This window comes from Podarcis tiliguerta, assembly GCF_965153285.1.
Source record: "Podarcis tiliguerta genome assembly, chromosome: 3".
Classification (NCBI taxonomy): Eukaryota; Metazoa; Chordata; class Lepidosauria; order Squamata; family Lacertidae; genus Podarcis; species Podarcis tiliguerta.
In genome coordinates this window covers 13,969,593-13,997,352 of record NC_139536.1, presented here as the reverse complement: position 1 = coordinate 13,997,352, position 27,760 = coordinate 13,969,593, and the positions used below count along the sequence as shown (strand labels likewise).

General features: G+C 44.1%; 1 protein-coding gene across 48 annotated transcripts in view; it reads right to left on the bottom strand.

The window, feature by feature from the left end:
- Positions 1-27,760, bottom strand: part of NRXN1 (neurexin 1) — a 977,330-nt gene that overhangs the window by 420,191 nt on the left and 529,379 nt on the right. The gene's annotated exons all lie outside the window — the stretch shown is intronic.

Sequence of the window (27,760 nt, the reverse complement as noted above, 5' to 3'; positions counted from 1 at the left end):
AAGGCTTTTAAATGAGTCCTTTCAAGTGTTTCGTTTCTCAGAAACTTCACAGTTGAGTTTTGACGAGAGGAAGAACAGTGATTAATTGCTGTTTGCAGCCTTGCATGCAAAAATAGCAATTTTCAAATTGTATAATTCTCCCCCCACTTGCACAAACGCAATTCATACCTTCCCTTCTGTAACTTTCCAAGTTAAGCCACCATTTTAATATAATTCCATACAAGATTAGATTAGGGGGAGGGGAGTCAAGCCCTCTCCATTGAATATTCAGGCACTGAATGTGCTTGAGGAACACCATAAATCACACTTGTCAGAAGTTTCAAAGGAATCAGTCTATACAGTTACCTTGTCTATTATTTAGAAAGCACAGGCCTTGAACAATATATTTCTACTGTGCTGCTTGCATCTGATTTACATACAGTCGTCTCCCCTCCCTCCTTCTCTTTAATCTAAGCTTCTTTGGGCTTTTTTTTTAAAAAAGGAACATAATTACAGATTTTCATTTTAACTTTGAAACCAGTGACTTTTATTTTGATTGCCTCATAATTACAGGGCTCATGTCGATTTAACGTCCATTTGGATTCCTCCGCAGTGATGTCTCTGTATGTTGGATTGGCAAGTAATGAACCGTGTGACTTTAGAGGTGACGAACTGTTGCTTTCCAGACACATAACTCACCGTGAAATTGCATAGCCTTTAGTTAAGGCCTTTTTGCTTACTCTTAAATACTTCTTGGCAAATCTACCCGAGATTCTCTAATGAAATGGCAGCATTATGCTGAAGTATCTCATGCTAGCTAATGAAATAGCTCTTTTTTTATTTATTTAAAAAAAAGAAAAGGGGAGATGAAAAAAAGGCAGGCTTGTCGATCTCCCGGCCAGAATTGTTCCTTGGCATTTTACAGTTACGGTGCATTGTGATGATGATGCACTCATACATAATCTTACATACCTAGTCAAGGATCCTCCATATCAGTAAATTATCCATGACCTACATTTTCCACAAGGGAATGTTGCAGACAAGGTGTTTGACTGGAACTGACTGATAATAGGATGCATTGCATTTTCTATGGCAGTCATACAGACAAATTTAAAATGTATGAGACAATGTATTATTTAGAAGAAAATATATCTTGGGGAAAAAAATACTATATATCTTTCTACACAGAGGATTTAGATATATGATAGGTTACTGCAACTGCACACAGCCTGATCCTATGGACCAGTGTGAGGTGCGAAGTCCATGCAGTGTATTTGGTGGACTTGAATTGATGGAAACTTGGGTTCAGTCCCTTTCTCAGCTGACGTGAGGACCAGCCCAAGCCATATAGTTGCCTGAGGCAAACAATAGGATGGTGCCGTCACCCTCATTCCCTAACGCTAGGACCATTGCTGGGCAGGATAGTGGTAGGGGATGCGGGTGGCGCTGTGGTCTACACCACTGAGCCTCTTGGGCTTGCCAATCAGAAGGTCGGTGGTTCGAATCCCCACGGCAGAGAGAGCTCCCATTGCTCTGTCCCAGCTCCTGCCAACCTAGCAGTTTGAAAGCATCCCAGTGCAAGTAGATAAATAGGTACCACTGCAGTGGGAAGGTAAACAGCATTTCCGTGCGCTCTGGTTTCCATCACGGTGTTCCGTGGTGCCTGAAGCAGTTTAGTTATGCTAGCCACATGACCCGGAAAGCTGTCTGCAAACAAATGCCAGCTCCCTCGGCCTGAAAGCGAGATGAGCGCCACAACCCCACAGTCGCCTTTGACTGGACTTAACCATCCAGGGGTCCTTTACCTAGCGCATAAGTACATTAGAAGAGTCATATCAGATCAGACCACTGACCCATCTCATCTAACACCCTGTTCTCACAGCAGCCAACTAGAAGTCCATGGAAAGTTCATAAGCAGGAACCAAGCACAACAGAACTCCACCCTTCATAAAGTTGCCAGCAACTGGTATTCAAAAGCATATTGCCTCTCCCAGTAGAGGTATAACCATTGTGACTACCAGCCATTGGTAGCCTCATCGTCCATGATCTTATCTATCTCTCTTTCCAATGCATCAATGTCATCAATCTGTGGCCATCAATGCCTCTTTTGACTAGTTATAGGAATGATTAAAAAGGCAAGAATGATCTGGGAGGTGATGGCTGTTGTATGAGAGTCCTAAGAACACAAGGAAGGTCTGGAAAAGAATCAAGGACATAGATCAAAGTTGCCCAAGTTTATATTCCTTGTTGCTTCTCCTGCCTTAGAGCTGGGTGGGTTTTCCCCCCGATTTGAAACATGCCCAAAGTCTTATAAGTCGTGGTAATTTAAATTGAACAACCTGGCAACAGGTTGTTCAAGCTGTTTTGTTGTGATTGCTGACTTGTGATTTTTTCTTCTTCTTCCTGAAATGGGTACAATAATTGGTAGTTGTTTTCCAAACATATTGCACCTGACATCTAGCATGTTGGCATTCTGTAACGTATGATACATTGCTGCACTTACAGGTAATGTTCTGTTTGATGCAATATGTCTTGCCTGTCATCCATCCTAGCAACAGCAAAGCATCGGTGCCCATCTGTCTCTTTAGGAAGTAAATTGGTTTCTAGCCTCCCCTCCACCATCAATAACCCTATAGCATCCAACTGCATGCTTTCTAAGTCCTACACCTGTGAAGTCCTTGCTGCTGTGTGATTTATGATATACTATAGAACCTCACCATCCATCAGGGGCTTGGGTTGTACTGGCCCATGGACTAGTCACCTTTAGAGTGTGGAAGCTGGCCATTCCTGGCCTAGCCAATCTCAAAGGAAAACCCCTTTTCAAATGACATTCTCAACCCAGCACCTTAGCAGTAAATATTGCTTATTATGCCATCCCCTCATGATTCTTTCTCGCAGTGTTGAGCTCTACACATGAGCTTTACAAGCCCAGTGGAGTTACTGTTCTCACTGGGAATGTGAGAATCCTTATTTGCTTAAAGGGGAAAACTAATTAAAAGATTCCCCAGCCACTGAATCTTTCTCCTTGTTAACTCTCCCCCCCCCCCCGCCGCCCCTGCTTTGAGGTCATTAGAGTTTCCTTGAGTTCCCTCCTTCTCTCAGAGGCCTGGGGGGTGGGGACATTGTATGTTTGGGGGGAGGAGACAAAAATATCCATTTCATAATTGTGGAAGAACTGTTGGAAATCATGGTTCGTGAATAGCATGCATTTCTTTTACAGCTCTCTTATTCTGCAATTGTCAATGTACCGCTGCAGTGGGAAGGTAAACAGCGTTTCCATGCGCTCTGGTTTCCATCACGGTGTGACGTTGCACCAGAAGCGGTTTAGTCATGCTGGACACATGACCCAGAAAGCTGTCTGCAGACAAACGGTGGCCCCCTCAGCCTGAAAGCAGAGATGAGAGCCGTACCCCATAATCTAGTTTGATTGGACTTAACCGTCCAGGGGTCCTTTACCTTTATATGCACTAAACACTAATTCTAACCATGTCCACTCAGGAGTGAGTCCCATTGAAATCAATGGGGCTTACTCCAAGGGTAGTATGGCTATGAGGGCAGCCTTAACCCACTTCCTGTTGTGAATTTTAAACATCAGTGGAATGTGTTGCTCATTTTTGCTCTTTTCACCTGAAAATAAATGATCTCCTTTGTTGCCTGTAGATGTTATCTGTACCCTTCATGTAAAGTTTGAGCTCCTTTGTCAAAGTAATGAGATCCATCTTGACTTGACCACTCTTTTTTGACTAGCCGCCCATCCCCTAAATCATTATTTCACACGCATCCTTCACTTAGAACCTCATAATGAAACAATGCCATAAATTGGCAGTGAAGTGGAAAGGGGAGATGTGACACAGACTTAGAGCTTGAAATGTTACACACAAGTTTACTCAATTGATAAACTTAGAAATTAGACTCCTAGGTTTCATCAGAGCATTGCCATTAACACAAAATTATGTTTACTACAAACAATTAAAACATACATTAGTTTGAGTGTTATATTCCAGAAACCGCACACCACAATTTCCTCAATAAAATATGAATTTTTGAAATAGAATGTTGCAATAAAAGGACTTATATGTGGTTAATTGGCATTAGACTGAGTGAAGGAATAATTCAGGTAATTCAGAACACTAAGAGCAAAATCTCAACAGAGTGCTAAACTGTCTACTCCTCCATTCTCTGAGTGAGGGCAATGAGATAGGGTGATAAGTTTATACTGAACTTGAATTCAACGAGACTTCCTTCTGAATAGGCACGGCCATAAATACAGCCACAGATGACTTTGTGATGGGCCATTAATCCTGTCTTTAAGGTACCACAAGATGTTTTGTTTTTGTTTTGGTCTGCAAAAGACTATCAAGGCTACCATTCTGGAAATCCATTAACTTGGAAAGTAAACTCCCAGGGGAGGTAATTCATTTGTTAATATAGGTTCATGGCTAAGATATGTGCACCCATTGTGTGCTATGATATATGTCAGGTGGGAAACCTATTTTGTTCCATGGGCCAGATCCTTCTCAGGGGATTGGCTTTGTGAGCCATATTTGACAGGTGAGAAAATTAACCCTCCTCTCAGAAACTCTTGTATAGGGAACCCACAAACCTTTGATGTTGTTTGCAGAGTGCTTTAAGACAGCCCCTGTACTCTGATTTGAGCCTCCAGAGTCTGAAATGGGAGGGTGGGGGCTATCTTAAATCCCTTTTCAAAAGGGCTCTTTGAAGCAGCTGCTCCTTTCACCTTTAAACATCAGAGCGACCTGAATGGGTCTTAAATCCCTTTGCAAAAGCACTCTTTGACTCAGCCCTGCACTTCTCCTTTAGGTGAGTAGGGTGAGTGAGGGGCTTTTTTCTCCTATCACCCACCAGCTTAAAGGAGAAGCATGGAGCTTCTGCAAAGGACACCATTTTTTTCTAAGAGCTTTAATCCCTACTCATCAGCTAATGAGTGAGGATTAAATCCTGCTGCCATGGCTGCACAGTCCTACTCTCTGCTGGCAACAGGGTGCACAGCCAATGGATGGTTAAAATGTGTCCTCCTGCCCATCACCTGACATCACCAGTGACATCAGAGGGTGGGAGTGGTTTGCATTGTGGGAAAATTGCCTTGCAGGTCAAATTAGTTCCCCCCTCCTTTACTTGGTGGGGCAAGATATAGGCGTAAGGTTTCCCACCCTAACATGCATTTAAAAATATGTATGCTTCTTCGTTAGCAGATGGTGAAATGGAAGAAAGACTTTTGTGAAGGAAACCTACTGCAGCAGAACAAAAAAATACCAAAGGAAAGCATGAATGGATCTCAGAATGGATTGAGGCACATTCCCACTGAAAAGAAAAGCATACAATGAAGGGAAGAAATCTTTGTGAATCTTCATGACCAAAGAAATGGAACAGTGTTTTCTCCTTCAGTGTCATTTAAATATTATTAAACTCTGATCTAACAGGCGCCAAATTACAGTGTTGGGAACTTCAGTGTCTTCCGATCTCAGAGTCATGCTTGGTGGTGATAATTAGTTTAAAAATATTCTTCCAAAATTGTGGGATGTTAACACGGAGCTTCTGAAAATACAGAGAAGTTATTCACAGCATCTGGGGAAATAGTTGCTGAGGAGCTACAGCCTACTTGCAGCTTCCATTTGATGGATAGAGTGTCTGCCAGTTAATTCTACATCTGGTCCACATGTCGGCAGGAAATATATAGAGCATGTCTAAATTTTTTATTAACATGCAGTCAAGTGGCTGAAGACAGTATAAGAAGAACAACTGTTGCTGTTGTTAAAACCTCCAAGCCATTTCTTTTTCTTTAGTATGGCTACTCATATTATCTCCTGGAAGAAGACCTTTTAGATCCTTTAGGCAGATTTTGGAGGTTTGTGGTCAGGGGCTACTGGCAAGGCTCACACGCATAAACTTTAGATAGAAGGCGCTCTTGACACAACCTCTGTATACTTTATAATATGTCTTCCCTTAATCTAGGGGAATACCACCACAAAATGAACACAGCCATGTCAACCATGTTGGGTGTCCCATCATGTGATTGATGAGCCTCCAACATGGACTATGGTCAAGGATGATGGGAGTTTCAGTTCACCAACATACAAAGGGCCACAAGTTCCACATCCCTGGTTTAGTTCCTGACTACAGTAAAATAGGATTGGAGAATGTATACTCTGGTTTGATTCCTTGAATGGCTTTATTGCATCTCCTTCTAATGAAATTATAACCTCTGATTATAATTAACCATAAAGGAGCTCCTCTCTTCTCAGTTGCAGGTAGATCTACACACTGCAGATTAATTTACTGTGATTTTATGCATGCATTGCCTAAATTCAAACCTGGATTGGGGGTGGGGAAACCCAGCTTGCAAGCTGCAAATTACAGGTGTGAGCCACAATTTGCAAACACAAACTGCGCACAATAATATTTACTTTAGTGAATTGTGGTGCAGAAAGAAATAAGAAAACAAATTGCATTCTCACAGCCGGTGAATCCAATAGCTTTTCCAGTCACTGGAAAAGGCAGAAGCAACGTAACCGCTCTCAGGTTATGACTCCTTCATTTCCATCTCATAATCATATCCTTAGGAGTTGGCATTTCCATACCTTGAATGGGAGTCCACCATGGATTTGTGACTAAAGGGGTCCTTTCGTTGAAATGTCCTCCCTGCCACAAGGCAGGAAGTGCTACTCTACGAGCAATTCCCATGTTGCTGGGATGGCATTCCAGTGACAATTGCATGGTTGGTAACTGCATGATTGGTCTTCCACCTTCATGGACATCAAAGCATTACCCCAGGTATGAAAAACATAGAAAGCTGCCTTATATTGAGTCAGATCACTGGCCCATCTAGCTCAGTATTGTCTCAGGAGTATTGGGAGGGGAGGTTCTTTACAGCTGGAGGGCCACATTTCTTAATGGATTCCAGGACCTACTTATCAGTGGTGGGCAAAATTGGATGGAAGAAAGAATGTGGCGCTTATATTTGTGTAGTAGGCTACACACACACACACACACACACACACACACACACACACAGTTTCCTCCTCCATCCATGTATGCATGCAAGGGGTGTTATCACAGTTCAACCATATATCCCAATTTGGGAAAGCACTCAAGGACTGGAGGAAAGTGTGGCCTGGGCATAGCTAGGGATTGTCCCAAAGAACAGATAGAGAGCCCAAGAGGCTCCCTGAGGTTTCAGACAAGGTCTTTCTCAACCCTACCAAGAAATGCTGAGGGTTGAACCAGGGACCTATGTGGGGGATCTATGTGCTCCATCACAGCACTATGGCTCTTGTGTAAATCAAGCTCCCACAGGGCTGGAGTCCATTAGAAGTGGCCCCCAGAATATACTATGGACTTGGAACTACAGTTAATCCTTGCTGTCCAGCAACTGTGCTTGCATGGTACATATGCTTCCAAATGCTACATCTTCTGTGTGCACTCAAAACAGCTTCGGTGCACCATATAAAGGAATGAATGCACCAGCCTGTTTCCAGTCTATTGGCTTTTTGCTTGTTTTTCACATGTGCATCTCGTCAGGGCCCTCGGGGCACATGGCAACATATACAACAGTGCAGATCAAGATAGAGGGGAGGCAATATATGGTAAGACCAACAGCTGATATAGTAAAAAGCCAGCAACTTAAAAACAGTGCTATGGAAAAGCAGGTTCGGATGCAGACTCTCTTGGAAATTGTTGGGAATCTGTTAGGAATTTGTCCTCTTGGAATTTCCCCATATTCTGTGAAAGCACCGCTAGCACTTCACTCCGTTTGCACTCCTGATCTTGCATTCCAGGAAACGAATGAACCCTAAATTTCATTTTATTTTTCTCTCTTTCCTTGGCAATCAGTTAACTAAACTGCAAGTGAGCAGGATGAATATATATGTGCGGCAACATAACAAATTCAGGATGCCTTCCAAATAATACTACAAATAGGATTATGTTTCAAAAAAGCTGCAGCAGAGCCAACAGCATTGTTTGTGCCTTGTAGCAATGTTGTCTTCCCTCAATCATGCCAATTCCTAGCTGAATTTCAGGCATTGTCTTTAAAGACCAAGCCATTATTTTGCATGATAATTATTCGGAAGAGCCACCTCCATACATACAGCATGGAGAGAAGTTTCCCCACAAGCCTTGCCTCTTATTTTCAGACACAGAAAATGATGGGCTGGGGAGAAGTTGAGGGACTTGGATGCTGAGCTCCATTGTTTCATATCCATCAGGAGCCTCTTACAAACTTCATTGATCACACCTCAAACCTCCTCATGGATATGCTAAGACACGACTACAGAAGTAAACACAAATGTAGAATAAAAAATTCATTTCATTTCATTTACATTACTTTAGAGCAATTGGGTTCAAACTTTCTGCCTTGAGGGAACTCTTGGACTTGCCAGCAGAAGACATGGTGCCTACCTGCCTGTTTAAAAAGGATTCTGGGACATATTCTAGGGCCCACCAGAAACAGCAGCCTGCTTAATACATTGTCAGATTACCAGTTCATCTAGTTCAGTATTGTCTACTTTGGCCAGCAGTGTATGTTCAGGTTCAGACAGGAGATTTCTGCTGCCCTACTGGAAAGTACTAAGAACTTAACACAAGTTCTTTTATATACAACACATGTGCTCTAATTGTGACTTGTGGCCTTTCCCTACAGTTCAAACTGCATAGCAGCCCATACAAATTGATTTCTAGGCCTGTCTGACATCACTGTGTAAAATTAAGGCGCTCAAGTGCTCCAGAACACATTTAACATGATCCCAAAGTTGTGCATCACATAGTAGTTTACAAGCTGTCTTTCAGGCAGGTTTGTTCACCACGACGGCTCTTCTTTGGACAAGGTAGATCACCAAAGACTTCTAAGTAAGCTTAGCAGTCATGGAATAAGAGGAGCGGCCCTCTTGCGGATCAGGGACTGGTTATGTAACATAGTCTGGATATATCCCAATCTGTCTCAAACTGTGTCTGCGCACCTCTGTTCTTCGTTGTGCCCTCCTCATTATCCTGCGCATTCTTGGAGACCAGAGGGCAGGGGAGCTTGTTGCAGAAGGAGTGGGAGACTCCCTGGATTCTCCAGCAGCCCCTTGATCCCACCCTCCTCTGCCTCGGAGTCTGTCACAGGTTCCTCCTGCTCACTAAACCCTGTTGTCCCTTCAGTATCCAGCACCTCCTCCCAATCTTATCCCTCTGACCTGTTCTCAGTATTCCAAACCCAATCCCCTGGTTCTAAGTCTCCCACCTCTGGAAATTGCCCTGGGGGTTCCCCAGCTTCTCTCCCCACTCAATGTTGTCCAGCTAGTCCCCAACAACCAGCAATACTTTCCAATTAAGTTTAATTATTTCACATTTTAGGTAGGTGTGAACAGGGCTTTTTAGAGCTGGAATTTGGCACCTTTCAAGTGGGCGCCATTACCATTATAAGAAAACAAGGGAGGTGTTCATGGTGAGTTCCGGCACCTCTTTTTTCCCCGGAAAAGTAAACATTATTTATAGGAAAGGGAAAAAAAGCAGCAAATGTTTATGCCTAAGCTTGAGGAGCAAAAGGAGACACAGCACAGGATCATAGAACTGGAAGGGGGCTCATAGGTCATCTAACTCTCTTCTAATCAGGAAGTCCACAAATACTGCAACCCTGAAATTTCATCCATCCTAATAAAATGGAGCCCAACATCTTCCAAGGCAGTCTGTTCCTCCTTCAAACAACTTAGTATTGCCTAATGTTTGGTCAAAAAACTCTTGCAGTTGGAATTTGGTGGTTCGGGTCACAGAAGAAACAGAAAACATACAGTGGTACCTCGGGTTAAGAACTTAATTGGTTCTGGAGGTCCATTCTTAACCTGAAACTGTTCTTAACCTGAGGTACCACTTTAGCTAATGGGGCCTCCCGCTGCCGCTGCACTGCCGGAGCATGATTTCTGTTCTCATCCTGAAGCAAAGTTCTTAACCAGAGGTACTATTTCTGGGTTAGCAGAGTCTGTAACCTGAAGCGTCTGTAACTTGAAGCGTTTGTAACCTCAGGTACCACTGTACTCGCATTTTAATCATATCCCATTTTAACCACAAACACTCTTGCTCTGATAAGGCAAAGAGTAGCACTGTGTGTGTGTGTGTCCTAAGCAATAAGGCTCCCTCCAGCTTTCCCATAACTAGAGCACTAGTTTCGGATTAATGTCACCTGGCTATTAAGTTTCGGGTAAGATACATTTCTCAGCATAGCGTACCCACAAGCCAAATGGGATTTAAAAAGCACAAAATGCTGTTATCTGAAAAGTACCCGAGATTAATAATATTACAAATGCTGCAAGATGTCTACAAGGTAAAATTCCTCCTGCATTTAAGCAGCTGGTAAAATCTGCAAATGGAGACAGTCACATTTCTTCTTCTTCTGCAAAACACTGCAAGGTAGCAAATTCCAAATCACCACAACGTTAGCGAATCATAGTCATACACAGATCTCATTAGTGAACCACACAAGACACTATCACTCTTGACCTTGCACGGACCGCAGAACCCATGCTTGGCCCTGGGATGGTCAGAGCAGGCAGGAAGGATGGAAATGAAGGCAGCAGATGGGTACACATGAGAATAAACAATGTTATTTGCTTTTAATAAGCTCTTTCTACCCCAACAGAACAGAGGGCAGTTTGATATAGGCAACAGCAGTAGCTGGATATACATGCCACAGCTGGATACCCTACATGTGCCCTCCTGACTGCTTCAATTGTTCTGCCCGGACACTGAGGTCCAGTGCCGAGGGCTTTCTGGTGGTTCCCTCACTGCAAGAAGCCAAGTTACAGAGAACCAGACAGAGGGCCTTCTCGGTAATGGCACCCGCCCTGTGGAACACCCTCCCACCAGATGTCAAAGGGAAGAATAACTACCAGACTTTTAGAAGACACCTGAAGCAGCCCTGTTTAGGGAGGCTTTCAATGTTTAGCAGACTATTGTATTTTAATATTTTGTTGGAAACTGCGCAGAGTGGCTGGGGAAACCCAGCCAGATGGGTGGGGTATAAATAATAAATTAAATAATAATATTATTATTCAATCGGCAGAATTGGCACTGCTACAGGAGCCACACAATACCTGTTCCAATTTTATAAGAGTTTTGGAACCCCCTGCCTATTGAGATCAAGCAGGCACCTTGTACTGTCTTTGGCTCTCACACAGTGCCTCTCTTATGGGCATTCTAAACAACATGGTGCCCTCCAGGTATTTCTGGACTACAGCTCCCATCATCCCTGTTAAACTCAGGGAATTCTCTCCCACCCCCAGTGGCAGCAAGAGCAGAGAAAAACAAGGAAGTGTTCTCGCTAATCACCACAGCGAGAGACAAAGGAATGCAGTCAGTCTCCCGTTAATGGCGTTGCTCCAACTGAGCTCCTCCCACCTCCCTTCCTAGCAACAGCACTTCCCCTTACAGTGGCCGCCAGGAGCTAATTGTCTCGGAGTCCTTTGTTCTTGCACTCTCAATGAACGCCGCGGTCTGGGAGAAGGGGGATCAGAAATACTCTCCAGTGATAATATTGTCAGCTGGCTGCTCTGGCTCTGCCTCATCCTTATCTTCTCCCAACACCTCCCAACTCTTCTGTTCACCTGTCTCTGAGCTGTGACCTTCCTCATACCCCTGCTGTAATTCAATACTGCCTTCTGCTTTTCTTGAAGCTTTGGGGCGATCTCCACCATTCCTCCTCAATATCATCCCCTTCAGTCAAGACCTTGACAATCCCTGACCATTGGGCTATGCTGGCTGGGTCAGATGGAAGCTGGATTCCAGGAACATTATGGAAGGCACCATGTTGGCTGTCCCTGCCTTAAATCACATGTTCCTCGTGTCTGGTGCTTTTCTTTCTTGCAGGAATGTTGAACTGATACTTTTGAACCCTGGAGATTTCTCTGCCTTTGCATTGGATCTGGCTATATATTTTTTTTAACATGGCTTACTCATCTCCAACTATGTTAGCCCTAAACCTCCAGAAGTGTCACCCACTACCACCACCCACTCTTTGATCTTTCTATTTTTTATTTTTATTTTTAAGTACTGTTTTTCACAAATTTCCTGCCAATTGCAGCATTATAAAAGATGGGCGACTAATGATCAATTTCTGAAAGATTACCAAGCTTAAATCCTCAAGACAAGACAGAATGGTACGAAGCATGTAATTTTATCCCTGGGACATCCATTTTATGTCATTAAAGCACACTATATAAAAGTAACAAGTATACTGTAACAGCAGTTATTTTGCCGAGCACAAAGCTTACAGAATTTTAAAGAGAGCAGGAAAAGTACAAATGCCACACTATGAAACTCTTTATCATGTGGGGGCGGGGGGAACCAAGATACAAAAACCAAACAAACCTCAAACAGTCTTTCATTTAGTGGTTAACAATCCTCCCCACCCTTAACAGAGCTTGGTACTTGCCAACAGACTGTTAGCATGCCAACTATTAGCACAACTTCATAGGTGGAGCTGGCAGTAGATCTGTGCACAAATCAACAAGAAGCCGAACGGGATTTAATGGCAAATTTTCCAAACATGTTCAACGGATACTGTGCCCTGGGGATAGTCACATGTGAGTGCCTTTGAAAAGAAAGCTTTGTGCGATGGTTGGTAGCATCTCATCAATTCAGCAATGGGCTTTTCTACAGAGCTCATTGCTGTTTGGTGCTGCTCTGCACACAGAATAATTTAACAGGGAGTCATTTACAAGCCTAGAGAGGGTATGAGCAGAAAGTCTAAGATGCCTTGGGAGAGTTCCACAGTCAGGGCGCAGCCACCAAAAAGGCCCTGCCCCACGACCCTGCCAAAACACCATCCTCAGAAGGTGACTGGAACTGATGCACAGGCTCATGCATAAAGAGGTGGGACCTCAAATACAATGGGATCAAGTCCTTTAGGGCTTTGTAGGTAATAATATGCACCTTGAATCAGGCATGGGAATATTAGTAAGGAAGTCATTTATTATGTCTATTGGTAGGGGATCTGTGGCCCTCCAGATGTTCCCATCATCCCCTGCTATTGGTCATGCTGGCTGGTGGCAAAGGAATCCTACAGTGTCTGGGCAACCATAGGTTCCTCACCCCAGGTCTAGATCAAGACCTGTCAACATGTGTGAACAATAAATGGGAAGTTAAATGTTTTAGGTGACAAAGGGAACCGTCAAAATCTGGTGTGAATGTTGACATTCACTTGAGAACATTGACAATTCCAGATTCAATCTGTGATCATTTGAAAACCAGCATTTATTTCCTTGCCTTTTGAACACACATAAGCAATTGCAGAAAATCACATATCGGTGATGCTCAACATTCACCAGTCGACACAACCCTGAGCTCAGGTGTGGCATAGAATGGGCAACAGGTAAATGCCAGCATTTGCCACTCTTCACTGTAAAGCCACTCCCGAACTTAGGAGGGGGGTGTGTGTTGCAGGCTCACGACCCCATCCACATTCTCGCGGGGCTGGCCCTAGACCCGCGGGACTCTCCGGGATTCCCCAATTCCCATTATTATTCATATTCAGCTGCGCCAGCCAATCGGCTGGCGCCGGGGGCGGGCCTACCTGAGGGCACTTAAGGTCAGGTCAGCCCAGGCTCACCCCTTTTCCTCTCTCGGCAGCAGAGCAGCAGCAGTTTCCCGCCCGCCCGCCCCTTAGGTTTACCCCGGACCTTGCTATGGGCTTCGGCTGGTCGCCGTAAGGGGGCTGGTAGTTTTTTCCATTTGGCTAATTGGCTACATTTTGAAGCCACTTGGTTTTTTCGCCTACCTCGTAGCAAACGTCACAACTCCTTGGTTTTGGCGGTTAGGCATTGGCCGGGGTATTGTTATGCAAATGAGGTTGGGGGGGAGGATCGCCATCACCTCCCCCAGTGCATGAAGGGTAGTTCGGTAAAGGACTCCGGGGGGCGTCGCCTCATCCGAAAGCTACGGAGGCTAGGGCCTAAAGCGCGCCCCCGAGCGGTAACCCCTCGGGGAGCGCCCAGGGATGTGCATCTCGGGGGCTCCCCCTGTTGGTGCTTAACCCTTCCCGGTTAGACCGGATAGTCTGGTAGGGCCAATGCCTAAGGCCAATACCGCTCTTACCTGTAATCAATAAAGTTGTGGCCATTTTACGCCCATTAACCTTAATTCTTGTGTCCGTGTCTTGATTTATTCTAATTGTGGGAGGGGGCGGGTATAGCCACGCAATGCAGACACTTATAAACTCTAAGAGCCAAAACTCAGTTTTCAGAGAGCAGCTTTGAACTTTTTAAACCCTGAGGAGAGGAAGCACAGCTGAGCTCAGCTTTCTGTCACTACAACTGTTTCGAATCCCCAAGCTGAGGCTTACCTCTTCCTCCCACCGGCAAGTGCATGTTTTGCCACCATACCTGTATGCACTTCCCTACTAGACTTGCCCTACCATGCCTCCTGCAGGACATTGCCTAGATTTCTGCTGAAACTCTAGATCTTCAACAGAAAAGTCCAAATGTTCCTCATTACTGCTTGAATACCTTTTTGAGGCCTCAAGTATTTATTTCAATTAACTTTCTTTTCTGTCTGTTTTTTTGATAATGAATATCCCACTGCATCCAGTGCTTCCTAATTTGGTCATAGGCATTTGAAACAATCTCTCCTTGGCGTGGGGATGGAGGTGGGTGGAGTGGAAATGGCGTGGGGTGCAGAGAGGGAGATCCTGCTAAGAATGTTAATGCCAAGACCTGCCATTCAGGTTACAATTGGCTCTAATTGGCAATCCTAAAGCTGTAGAATTCTAATTTACCTGCAGCTGAGTGGCATTCAGAAAAGTAAGAAATGATTCCCTGCCTTTGAAAAAAAAATAAAAACCAAGAAATTGCTTCCAGTCTGCTCCTTGCAACCTCGGGTTCATTGTGAAAGCATGGGGTGAGCATATACACCAAGAGGAGAATAGGTTTTTTGCTTTTGCTTTTTGAAAGTCTCTCTGTGCCCCCCACAAATCTGCACAGTGTAACTACCATGACTAAATTCAGATTTTCAGGCGCACACCGAGCTGACACATTTGTTTATGTGATTAGGTGCTTTATAACCTGTTACCAGAAAGCATAAATATTAATGGACAGCGGTTATCCCACACGACTGAAACATAGCACTTCTCAGAAAACAAGAGCATTAAAAGTTAATCAGTCCATACTGGACATTTCTAATGCATTTCAAACAAGAGTTATTTGGGTGTTGTTATGTGTCAATAGCAATCAGAATGCACTTTCTCTGAAAAGAGATCTAACATGAGGATTGCCTTGTTAGATCGGATGAAATGTTTGTCCAGGGCAGCACCGGCTGGGACCTGGGGATTTATTTTCACTGGGCTGATTTCCATTCCGGATGAGTAAGGGATGAATTAAGTTTCCCATTGGCAATTTCCCTTTTTGCCAGAATCCTCTGGCCTTCCTATGCGGAACGACTGGCTTCTGGTTGGCCATTTGAGACTGTGCAGTTCACGGCCGTTCACAGAATTTTACGACGCCTTGCGCAGAAATTTAAGCACACGTCTTTAAAGATTCCTTAAGAGTTTTATGACTGCCGCAAGATTTATGGGGGACGTTGGAGTGAAAAGCACACATGGCGGCTCTCTCCACAAAACGCTAGAGTGGATTACTGCGGCTTCCCTTTGTGCCTTGGCAGCAAGACAATCAAGACCAGAATTACAGGCTGGCTGCCACCTGCCAGCTCAGAGAACTAAAACATGTGCGGTGGCTGCATACAAAAACAAGGGAGTCTTGCACCGAAAAGAAAGTAAATGAGTGTTACGGCACAGGAGCACACCCCCACCCCCAGGACAGTCCGTCCTAAGCTAGGCTCTTTCTCCCATGTTCCAAATGAGTGAACTTTCACCATGGTATCTTTTAACTGGCTCAGAAACACAGACACACACACACACCCTGCCCGGTCAGCCTAACCCAACAGCTTAGATGAACCCTGCATGAGAAGGCAAGGTGCCTAACCTGAGCAGGCTAGCATGAAATCCCAGCCTGGGATTTCTATATGGTTTCTTTCAAAGCAATCAATACACTTCTTCTACCGACAAGAAAACAAAAGCAGGGGCAGAATATGGTCACGGCAGCAGCTTTCTATGCGAGGGGATAAAAAAAAAAATGATGCAGAAAGATATGTGCAGATGATAGCTTTTTGATGTCTCTGAGGCACAGCTGTCAACTTTTCCCTTTTCTTGCGAGGAATCCTATTCAGAATAAGGGAATTTCCCTTTAAAAAAGGGAAACGTTGACAGCTATGCTCTAAGGCAGCACTGGAGACCTCTCTTTGCTTATAGGTCACTTGCTCAGGTTTGAGAACACAAGACGTTTCCTTACACCAGGTCATGATATTGGTCCATCTCCTTCAGTAGTGTCGATCCTGACTGTCACAAGGTTGTGTATAGGGTTCCTTGGTGAAAACATTAGTTCCACACAGAAATACGAAGCAGGAAGAACTCAACTCCCATCTCTTGCAGGGGTGCAATTAGTGCCAGCACCATCCGTTAATGAGTTTGGGTGTAATCTTTGACACCTCCCTTTCCACGGAGGCGCAGATTGCAGCTATAACAAAGGCGGCATTTTTTCATCTCCGCCAAGCTAAGCAGTTGGCTCCTTCCCTCTCTCGCCCTGACCTAGCCACTGTGATCCATGCGACGGTCACCTCCAGACTGGATTATTGTAACTCGCTCTACGTGGGGCTGCCCTTGAGCCTGACCCAGAAACTCCAGCGGGTGCAGAATGCCGTGGCGAGACTCCTTACAGGGTCCTCGCTGCGAGATCACATTCACCCGGTGCTATACCAGCTGCACTGGCTCCCGGTGGAGTACAGGATCAGGTTTAAGGTGCTGGTTATAACCTTTAAAGCCCTATACGGCCTAGGACCTTCGTACCTACAGGACCGCCTCTCCTGGTATGTCCCACAGAGGAACTTACGGTCTTCAAACAAAAACATCTTGAAGGTCCCAGGCCACAGAGAAGTTAGTCTGGCCTCAATCAGAGCCAGGGCTTTTTCGGCTGTGGCTCCGATCTGGTGGAATGCTCTGTCACAAGAGACTAGGGCCCTGAAGGACTTGATATCTTTCCGCAGGGCCTGCAAGACAGAGCTGTTCCACCAGGCCTTTGGTCAGGGCACAGCCTGACTCCCTCCTTTGGCAATCTTCACAAAACTCTAGCCCAATGGTTGCCATCAATTTGATTTGAATTAATTTTATAATGAAATGATTTTAGAATGTTGTACTATTTTATTGTTGTTAGCCGCCCTGAGCCCGGCTTCGGCTGGGGAGGGCAGGATACAAATAAAATTTATTATTTATTATTATTATTAACTTGGTTGCATGCCACAAAATCTTAGAGGAAAATGCTAGAGTGGATTATGCAATGAAGTATGGGGCATCCGAAATATTCCTGAAAAATAACCAGTTGTGGTCTGAAACACAAGTGCAGGAAGCAGCTCCACCCCCATTGCTGTCTCCCTGCTGGACACCCCCTTGAGTACTGATCACAGGACGCAGAATTAATGGGGAACTGAACAGGGAACACTTCCCACGATGCTGCTGTTCTGCTTGTTTTTGTGCTTCAGGCTTTTTACGGTAAATATTATTTGGAGGCCAACTGTTGGTATGTTGTTGCTGCTGCTCCGCCGAATTTGTTTATGACTGTAATTTATTTTTATATGATGCTTTATTGTTTTAATACTTATTGTACAGGGTATGTATTTTTATGGGGTTGTTTTGTCGCCTGCCCTGGGATGCAAATGGATAAAGGATAACAACAGCTACTCCAAAGTAAGTCCAAATGAATCCAGTGGGGTTTGAGCACAAGAAAGAAAGTGCACAACAGATCGCATCTTAAACCAGTTCCCGGCAATTTGGATCAACAGTGCTATACACAGATTAGGCAAATGTGCTGCTGCGAATTTGTGCTCCAGTAATTGGTACAAGCATTGATAGACTCTGTCACCCACTCTGTTGTCTGGCATACTGCATGTCTTGCAGGAAGAAAGGCTAATCTTGCCTGAAAATGTTGTCCCTCAGCCCTGTGTATTTGTCGAGTTGGCAAAGGAAACATTATTTTTTTTAGAGAAGGCTGGTTATCCCAGCAAAGCTACATTAAGTAGCTCAAATTAAATATCTGTACTAATAGTAGATTTCAGCAGTGAGTCAGGGCCGTCAGGAGGAGAAAGGCTTTAGGATACAATCATGGTGTGGCGGGGTGGAAAAAGAAATGGAATTACGCTTACTGTCTTAAAGCTCTTTCGTGTAACTGGTAGGCAAAACGGCTAGAATTCATTGGCACAGAAATTAACATTGCTTACGAATTTGAAGTGCAAACTATCTGGATTTGATCTGCAACGCCACTACTGATTGAGCAAAGCCAAAACATTTTTTTTCTGCTGCTTCTCCATTATTCCTGGTAGCACATTCAATTATGGAGATACTATCATTTTGAATATATATTTTTTCTGCCATAAAGCCTCTCTCCCTTAGGGATTTATAGAAAGAGGGCTATTAAATGTGCCATCCTCTTTCTCTACTCTTCTCTCTCTCTCTCTCTCTTTTTTCCAAAAGGAAAGAAAATGTAAAAGCTGAACAGATCCAGGGAGTAAAATTTACGATGCAAAGAAGTGATATTTTTATTCCCAAGGAAATGACAAATGGCAAAAGATCGAGACAAATAGAATATTCATCTCAAGCGTGTCAATAGAACTAACTTCGATGAAGAGCAGGTATGGAGCACAGGCCTGAAATTTAAGGTTGTTTATTCTGCCACAAGGGGAGAAGAAAGTTATTCAAGTCAAGAAAGAGAAATGGCAAAAGCTTTCTCTACCAGTTTGCAATAACAGTGAAAAAAGCATTAAAAAAAATATTTTAGCAAATTCCATACTAGGATTTATTAGGAAAGGGATTAAAAATAAAGTGACCTGCATCATAGAACACCTTTATATAAAAAAAATCTGTGGTGTGTGGCCGCAGTGTACAACTCTGCACACCCTATTGCAAAATGGTTATCACAGAAATGGAGGTGTCCAAAATGGCCCCCAAGAGGATTTAGAAGGTCCTAGAGGACCTTCCCTAGGAAAAACTAAATTGTTTTCAATTAAAAGAAGAAGAAGAAGAAGAGGAGGAGGAGTTTGGATTTGATATCCCGCCTTTCACTCCCTTGTGCCCCAAGTGGCCTGCAGAACTGGGATGGAGGAACTCACCCCAGCCCCAAAGGCCTGGCCCAGGCACAGCTTGCTTCCCCCCAGCTTCGTAAGATGGCAGGAGCTCAGCCACATGGCCTTGATGAGGGAGCCCATCATGAGAGCAACTGGTTTCACCCCTCTCAGATATCTGTGTCTCGGGCCACTGTCCCTCTGCTCCCCATGCTACACCACTGCCCAGTGGCGTAGCGTGGGTTGTCAGCACCCGGGGCAAGGCAAGTAATTTGTGCCCCCTAACCCGGGGCAAGGCAAGTAATTTGTGCCCCCCCCCGCTGCACTGTCCCTCCCCCAGATAGTCCCTCACTCTCTCTCCGCACCGCACCGCACCGCATGCCTGGCACCCTCCCCTCCACAGTGGGCGGCGACCCGGCGGCTTGGATCGGATTCGCACAGCCAGCACTGCAGTGAAAGAGAGTGAGTGAGCCAGGTAGGGGCAGAGAGCTGCGAGTGCGAGCGCCTCCCCCCCAGATGTTGCGGCCGGTGCGGCCGGCCCCCCTTGCACCCCCCACGCTATGCCACTGCCACTGCCTGCAGGGCCTCTGAAAAGGCTGGGATGTCAAAAGCCATACAACGGCTAAATGCAATCAGGACAGAACCACCAAAATAATATTCATAAAGATTTGGGAATTTATTCTCTCCAGATATGTAATGGAAAGGTTTCTTATTTTTATTCTTATTTTCGATTTCTCACACATACTCTCTCTGTGCGTAGTAGGTCTGAGCGTGTCATGATTTAAAAACAAAAAAGTAAACCATAATAAGACCCCAAGTCCACTTTAATCATTCTTATGATTCCCTGCAGAGGATGAGAGAAAATGGTTTGTTTTTTTCCAACAGTCTTTTTCCTTTTACCAGTTTGGTGCAATAGAGCACTCACTCCGAGCCTGGCCCACGATTCCAGTTACATAATTACTGCCTCTTGAGAAACCACCACAATTACTGCAAAGCTATTCTTGCCAATCTGGAGCTTCACAAATTATAAAGCTCCACTGAGACTAGATGCACATCAGACACAAATGCCCTTCAAGAACACTTAGGGAGGGACTGTGTGTAGGATCATTTGATAAATAAATAAAAAAAATCATTACTGAAAGAAACACCAATCAGAGAGAGATGGAAATGAATGCTAGCTAAATAATGCCTAAGAGAAGAGTGCAAGAAGCTGTCTTATACCACCTCAGTCTGTTTGCCTCTTCAGCTTGGTATCGTCTGGTCTGACAGAGGTCTTTCCTATATCCTGCTAGCTACTCACTTTGCAAATCACTTTAGTCCACATTTTGTGAAAAAATAGCACCACCACCACCACAACAACCCCCTTTTGGTGAACATACCAGGGATTCAACCTGTGTCCCTTTGAATGCATGGCATGCACACTGCTGCTGAGCTATGGTTTGTTCCCTGGAGAGATGTGGAGGTCCAAGCCTGCCTACAATCAGGTTCTCTAATCAGAGAGCTTTCCCATCTAGATTTGTGTTGACTAGTTACACTTCGCTCAGTAATGAATCAAATACGTTCTGAGATACCCAAAGGCACTCTTTCCTTTATGATTCTTCCTTAACCTATCCCAGGGTAAGCCTTGACCCTGAAAATTCATTTTAAGGGAGTCTGTGCAGTTTCCCTGTAGACTGCTCTGTACATCTATAAGCTGAATGAAGGATCCCCCCCCCCCATGTTGCAGCCAACTAACTTGTTCTGTCAGCGCAAGGATTTCCACTTGCACAATGGACTCTGTTCTGGTTCCCTAACCCTCCTGAGCAGATTTTGGGAAGGTGTGGAGCGCACGAGGGGAGAACATTCCATCACACAAATGTAAATCCTTGAGCTGATGGAATGAGTTAGTTGGAAACTAGAAGAAGAAGAAGAAGAGTTTGGATTTGAGAGACTTCAAAGAAGAGTCTGGATTCTGAGAGACTTCAAAGAAGTGTGACTGGCCCAAGGTCACCCAGCAGCTGCATGTGGAGGAGCGGAGACGCGAACCCGGTTCCCCAGATTACGAGTCCACCGCTCTTAACCACTACACCACACTGGCTCTACCCATGGAAGTTGATCACAAATCAATGGTGGGCACATGTTGCATTGCATAGTACATGCAAGTCATCTTATTAATCCTCTCTGCAGATCTTCTGCCTCCACATAAAAGCATAAGGAGAACCTGCTGGATCAGGCCAATGGCCCATCTAGTCCAGCATCCTATTCTCTCAGTGGCCAACTGGATGCTTGTGTGAAGCCCACAAACAGGATTCCAGCACAAGAGCACTCTCCCCTTTGGTGGTTTCCAGCAACTGGTATTCAGACGCAATGCTGCCTCCAACTGTAGATGTATAGCACAGCCACCATGGTGTCAGGAGTGCATGCAGGAGCCAAGCCCTGTGACCAGTAGGATTTCACAGGACTGGGGCCTTCCTAAGTTTGTTCTGAAGAGGCAAGGCACGGCCGCACAGGTGAGGCCAATTGGTAACTCACAGCACCTGGTGGCAAGAACAGGGAAGGGATATAAGGTCAGCATTTCCCTTTGGCTCTGGGCCACAGCAACATGTTTCCTGCCTTGCTGTGTTTGGCTCCTTGACACCTTGCTTCCTGATCCTCAGACCCTTGGCTTCTTGACTCCCGGCTCTCTGACCCTTGGACTCCTGGCTTCCTGACTTCTGGCTTCTGGGCTCTCGTTCCTGCTCCCACCCTGTCATATTGCCCCTGGTCCTGACTCACTCAGCCAGGACTTTAGCTCGGACCATGACACATGGCTAGCAGCCATCAATAGTCCTCTCTTTCATTCATGACTTTGTCTAATCCACCTGTGTGCTACCCCTGCCCCCATGGGTTCGCCGCATGCCTTAGCGGTTTGATTATGCAGGATTCAAAATTGTGCAAGGATATGAGTAAAGGAGACTCCCCTGCTTCAGGCATTCAGCCCCCAATGCATGCATGCATGGAGGGAGGGAGGGTTCTCAATAAATGGCCAACACCTCACTCGCCCTTTCACATTATTCTGATTGTGTAAGGAGTGAACGACTGAAGAGGCTCTGTAGAATGAATGTAGAAGGGGCAACTGAAAGCAGAGTATATGCCCCAGAAGGCAATGTGCCCAAGACAATAAAAGAACTCACACTTGTGTAATGCATGCCCTTGAGCAAGCAGGTGTGCAACGTGAGATGCACAATTAGGGAAGGAATTGGCTAGGCAAATCAGCTTCTGCACATGCAACAGTTTCTATGGATGCAGTCTGATACTCCTCACACAAAGATTTCATGCATATGTTGGAGCTGTCTCTGTCAGATGGCTTCGTTAGGGGAAAATATGAAGTAGGTGAGAGTCATGGCTGCAGTTATGTAACTGAATTCCAAGGACATGTTCTGTCAGGTGCACTACTGATTCTTGTCATCCTTTAGGAACATATCGGGGAAAGGAGCTGGATGTATGATGAACCACAAGCTCATCATGCACAAGAGAACAGTGCACTGCAATATCTGCCAGAGGATGGATTCAAAGAAAAGACCTTCACATTACACACTCCCACCAAAACTCCTTATTTGCACCAAGTTAAATTTAAGCACATTGCGATGAAGTCAGGCTATGTTAGATGCAAAAATTCATAATGGCAGAAGCAGTCCCATTAATTTCAATGGAACTAAGCAGAAGCAACTTAGTCTGGGTGTGGCCCATTTGGTGAGATCTAGAGAGCTTTCTTTTCAAATGGAAGGCATTTCTGAGCACAATTCAAAGTGTTGGTGCTGACCTTTAAAGCCCTAAATGGTCTCGCTCATGTATACCTGAAGGAGCATCTCCAACCCCATAGTTCAGCCTGGACACTGAGATCCAGTGTCAAGGGCCTTCTGGCAGTTCCCTCACTGTGAGAAGTGAGGTTACAAGGAGCCAGGCAGAGGGCCTTCTCGGTAGTGGCGCCCACCCTGTGGAACTCCCTCCCATCAGATGTCAAGGAAATAAGTAACTATCCCTACTTTTAGAAGACATCTGAAGGCAGCCCTGTTTAGGGAAGTTTTTAATGTTTGTGTTTTTAATATTCGATTGGGAGCTGCCCAGAGTGGCTGGGGAAACCCAGCCAGATGGGCAGGGTATAAATACTAAAGTATTATCATCATCATCATCATCATCATCAGGCATTTCTTCTTCATGCAGGAGAGTAGCTTCCATTTTTTGAGACATATTGTCCACAGGTCTCCCATACCTCCTCTAGTTTGGCCCTAGATGTTCTAATGACAGGAGGCTGCACCACAATCTTGCACACAAGACTGAACCTTTATAGGAAGTGACCGCTTTAACAACAGTTGTCACTTTCCATGCCATGGTGACAAAACTTTGGGCTTGTTCACACATACACTGGACATGGGTACTAGCTGTTTCTGCACATCTGCAGGTGATCATGTAAAAGAGTGCGTAGCTGCTGATTTGCGTAGTTCCAGCTATTTGTGTACACTGACTGTGCATTCATTGAACTTAGTATGTGAACACATCTTGAATGTTACAAATAAGACACTACGTTTCTGGATATAACAACACCTAGGAACCTTGGCGCTGGGAAGAGTAGAGAGGAACATTGGTACAGAGGCTCTAATTTTGGGTCAGGATCATTTTTCAACCCTGTGCTTACAGAAAAGCTGGCTGCTTTGGCGGGAGAACAGCTCAAACTACCAAAAAACCTGCTGTTACTAATACTTAGGATGTTCCTAAAGTTTTTTTTCCCCCTAGTTCAGAGAAGTCAGAACAGCCATCCATTTGTAAGAGTAATCATTAAGTGTCCTTTTTGCAGAGTTTCCTATATAATCCCCGTTCTTGGGAACATTTTCCCCCTACCAGTTGTCTTTGTACTGAACAATATAACACCTTCTATTATGTCACACCTCCTAAAAATTGCAGCCCTGCATCTACAAGTGCCTTATTATCATCAGAGAAAAGAAAAGGCAACCTCTGTGCCATCTGAGGCCAAAACAATCTTGCATTGTTTCCCTTGCAAAGAAAGGGAAGTAGGACATGCCTGGTCTTTGCAATTATCAAGGTTAGCAAGTTTACAGGTGAATGCATGCTGATCAGGCTTGGTGTCAGCAGGTGGTCTCCATGGACAGGTTACCAAGGATGTCAGGATAAACTGCATCACTCTGGGTGCATTTTTGACCATTACAATGATGGCCTTGTTGGTGTTCTATGGAGGAAGGCTATCTGGTGTTCGTGAATGGAGTTTTTCCCCATCGATTACCACCATCCTCTTTCTAGTAAGTCCCATGTTTTGGATCAGCTGCAGTTTGCAAGGAGGAGCGGTCACTATTTTATCACAAGGAAGCAGTGTTTTGAAATGGTTTTTCTTTGCAAAGGACTTTGATAGGTGGTGAGCAGAATTTGGTGGATAAAAGTGTCCAGGGCCCCCTCCACAAACTGAGGATTCTCAAGCCTTGTTGTTAAGATACAAAAGCTTCGTCCACTGTTGTGTCTGCTCTCCACAAGAGGAGAACCCACACTGAAAATGCCATCAACACATAAAACAAAAGAGATCCTTATACAAGCCACTGGAATGTGCAAACATGGCATTAGGGTTTAGCATCATGGCTATGTCATATTCTGACTCCAAAAGAGAACAACCAGTCTTCACATGCATATGTGAACCAATGTTATGCTTCCACACGTCTTTACACAATATTTCAATGTTCTAGTTTTTAACAATTTGCACTTACTCCTTTGTGCACTGAAGCATTTTCTTTATCGTATATATTTTAACCCTTGAAGCAATGTAACTACAAAGCCCATGATGCAGTGTGACCACAAGAAAAGCATGCATCTATGAAAGCACTTGGGCTCTTAAATTAAAGTGACCAACTGATCATATTGAGTCATATTGTTAGAATCAACCAATGTTCAAATCAGCAGATTGATATGCCACAGAATTTTGGCAGTCAATCTGAACTGCAAAATTCAAAACACCGTTGAGTTGGCCTCACACATTATTTCATGTAGGCCTATGCCAGGCAAAACGCTGGCTTTATGAAAGACTATCACTTTGAGACAAATGCCAGCAATCTGGATGCTGAGCGGCTACTTCTTAACTACAATAATTATTTTTATGAAATAAGTAGGTTATCATCTTTCAGAAACTGCTCCCAGTCTTTTAGCATTATTTTTTTTAATCTTCAGCACCGCAGGAATCAGATATTTAAGTGTGTGTGTAATCTCAGCACAGATATCTCTCAACCATTACATTAACATTGTTCATGTTCACAGTTTTTGCCCATGTTCTCTGCAATGGAAATTAAGGGCAGAAATAATCCAAATCTCAGAGGGAGGAATCAAACGAAAGCTAGAGGTGACATAAATGCCAAGCCTCCATGAATTGAGGTCACATTGGTTGACACAGTGGAAACACCAACTTGAGTACAGTAATTTGTGCAAGTTTGATGAGCTCTCTTAAGCCCAGTTTCTTGGCGAGTAAACAGAGATAAGCAATCAGGCAAGGTTTCTTGTGATCCATTGAAAAATACACAGGATTTCTCTATGAAATAAGTTTGCTTTTTAAACCAGAGCTCCATCTTAAAACACCACCAGTCTCCTTTGTCTTGTTAATTCCCAGAAATATGCTTTAGCAGTCACTAACTCCAATCCAGTGAAATCTCTGGGTTTTTCTACAGTTTTTGGTGTACAAATTTCACATGTGCTTGGGAAGAAAGATCATATTGGTAAACTGGTAATGGATGCAAAACAAAATGTTAATGTCATGAAGCAGTGAGAGCTCAGGGTAATTTTCAACTCCTAAGAAATGCCAAATGGTGTGTTGGGACTGCTAAATCAGAGAAGAAAAACCCAAACCTGCTTCATGAGCTGATTAGAGGTCCACACCAACAGTACAACCCTAAATATTTTAATGCAGAAGTAAATGCCTCAGGGTTCATCTGGGTTTACTCTAGTGTATGTGTGCATAGGATTGCAGCCTTAAGAAGCTAGGTTGACAACTGGTATTTACCATCCTTCCTGGTGGCTGCTGAAGTATAGCTCAAGTCAATATAGTTCTTAACACCTATGCTAAGCTGCTTCTACAGCAGGGTCAGGGAAGCTCTGGCCCTCCAAATGTTGGTGAATTTCAACTCCCATCACCCCAGACTATTGGCTATGTTAGCTGTGGCCAATGGGAGTTGGAATCCAACAACATTTGGAGGGCCAAAGGTCCCTCATACCTTTTTTCTATAGGTTATTTTAAAAGTGGAATATGCAGTTCAAAATGATTACTATAACTCTGCGCAGGTATATTGTGAATTCCGTATCAGAAATCTGTAAGGATCGCAGCTACTACACCAAATGTGCTCCAGTGGCTTACCAGTGAAACTCACCTGAAATCACTTTGCAATAAAATATACTCCACAAACAAACAAATGCCAAGCAAAACACAAAACAAAAAACCCCAAACACAAAACAATCACTCTTCATACTTATAAATAATAATAATAATATTTGCAAACTGGATTTTCTCTGACTAATGCAAAACAGAAGCATAGAGGCTAATGAAGTGAATTTGAAAGACAAACGAACCAACCAGAAAACTATAGAAGCCTATGTGGTTTTCTTTCGAAGACTCCTTCCCAATTCACTCAGTTTCCTCTTAATAATGTGGGAATAAATTTTAGGCAGAGCTGTTATATCACCCCTTTCAGGCAAAAAAGGGGTTTAAACTGCACTTAGAGATGCCTGCACTTTACAAAGACAAGAGAGCAATTTTCAGTAAAGATGACGCAGATCAGTTTTCATGAGCTTATTCAAACATTCAGACAAGTTCCTCAGCTCCCCATGTGGTTGTATATATTGGTGTACCACACGAAAGGGAAAATTTGTGAGAACTGAGCAACACAGACAGGGCCACTGATGGAATCGCTATGGCTGCAATTGTCAAGAAAAAACTAAAGCTGGGTTTAGGGGAACAGCCGTCAGCTTCCCATATGGAGCCTTTCTCCACCTGAAGCCTCTATCACAAAACAACAGCATGATCCTCTCACCATGGTCCATTCAGATACTCTCCCACCAGGGGTTAACAAACTGAGCTTCACCATGTGGTGCAGAAGAGGTGGGTACTTTTGTCAAATCATCCTACGGCACATCTCAGACGTTTCCAGAAAACCCAAAGCGATCCCTCGTCTCTGCAGGGTTATGCGATCGGTAAGTGATACCAGCACTTATTCAGATGACATTTAAGCAAAGTAAAAACCCTGTGTTATCACTACTTGACAGAGCATTTCATGTCTCCTAAAGCAGCTTGACGCAGGAAGGTAATGAGGGTTGTCAACTGTTTCACAGTAATTACAAGCCTCGTGATATAATGTTACAAAATTACAATATAACTTAAGAAGATGAGAATTTCTCTCCACCCCCCCAAAAATGTCCAAGATAAAAGAAGAGAGAGTGAATATATATATATATATATATATATATATATATATATATATATATCCATGCATAACATGTAATATTCAAACATGTGCATTAGATGGAAATTCCAGCATCATATTTCCGAAGTCTCCCCACACATCACGTTCTGGTGGGCAATTCCTAACACACTGCTTCCTTTGAACATTTTTTAGAAAATAATCTTTGCAGA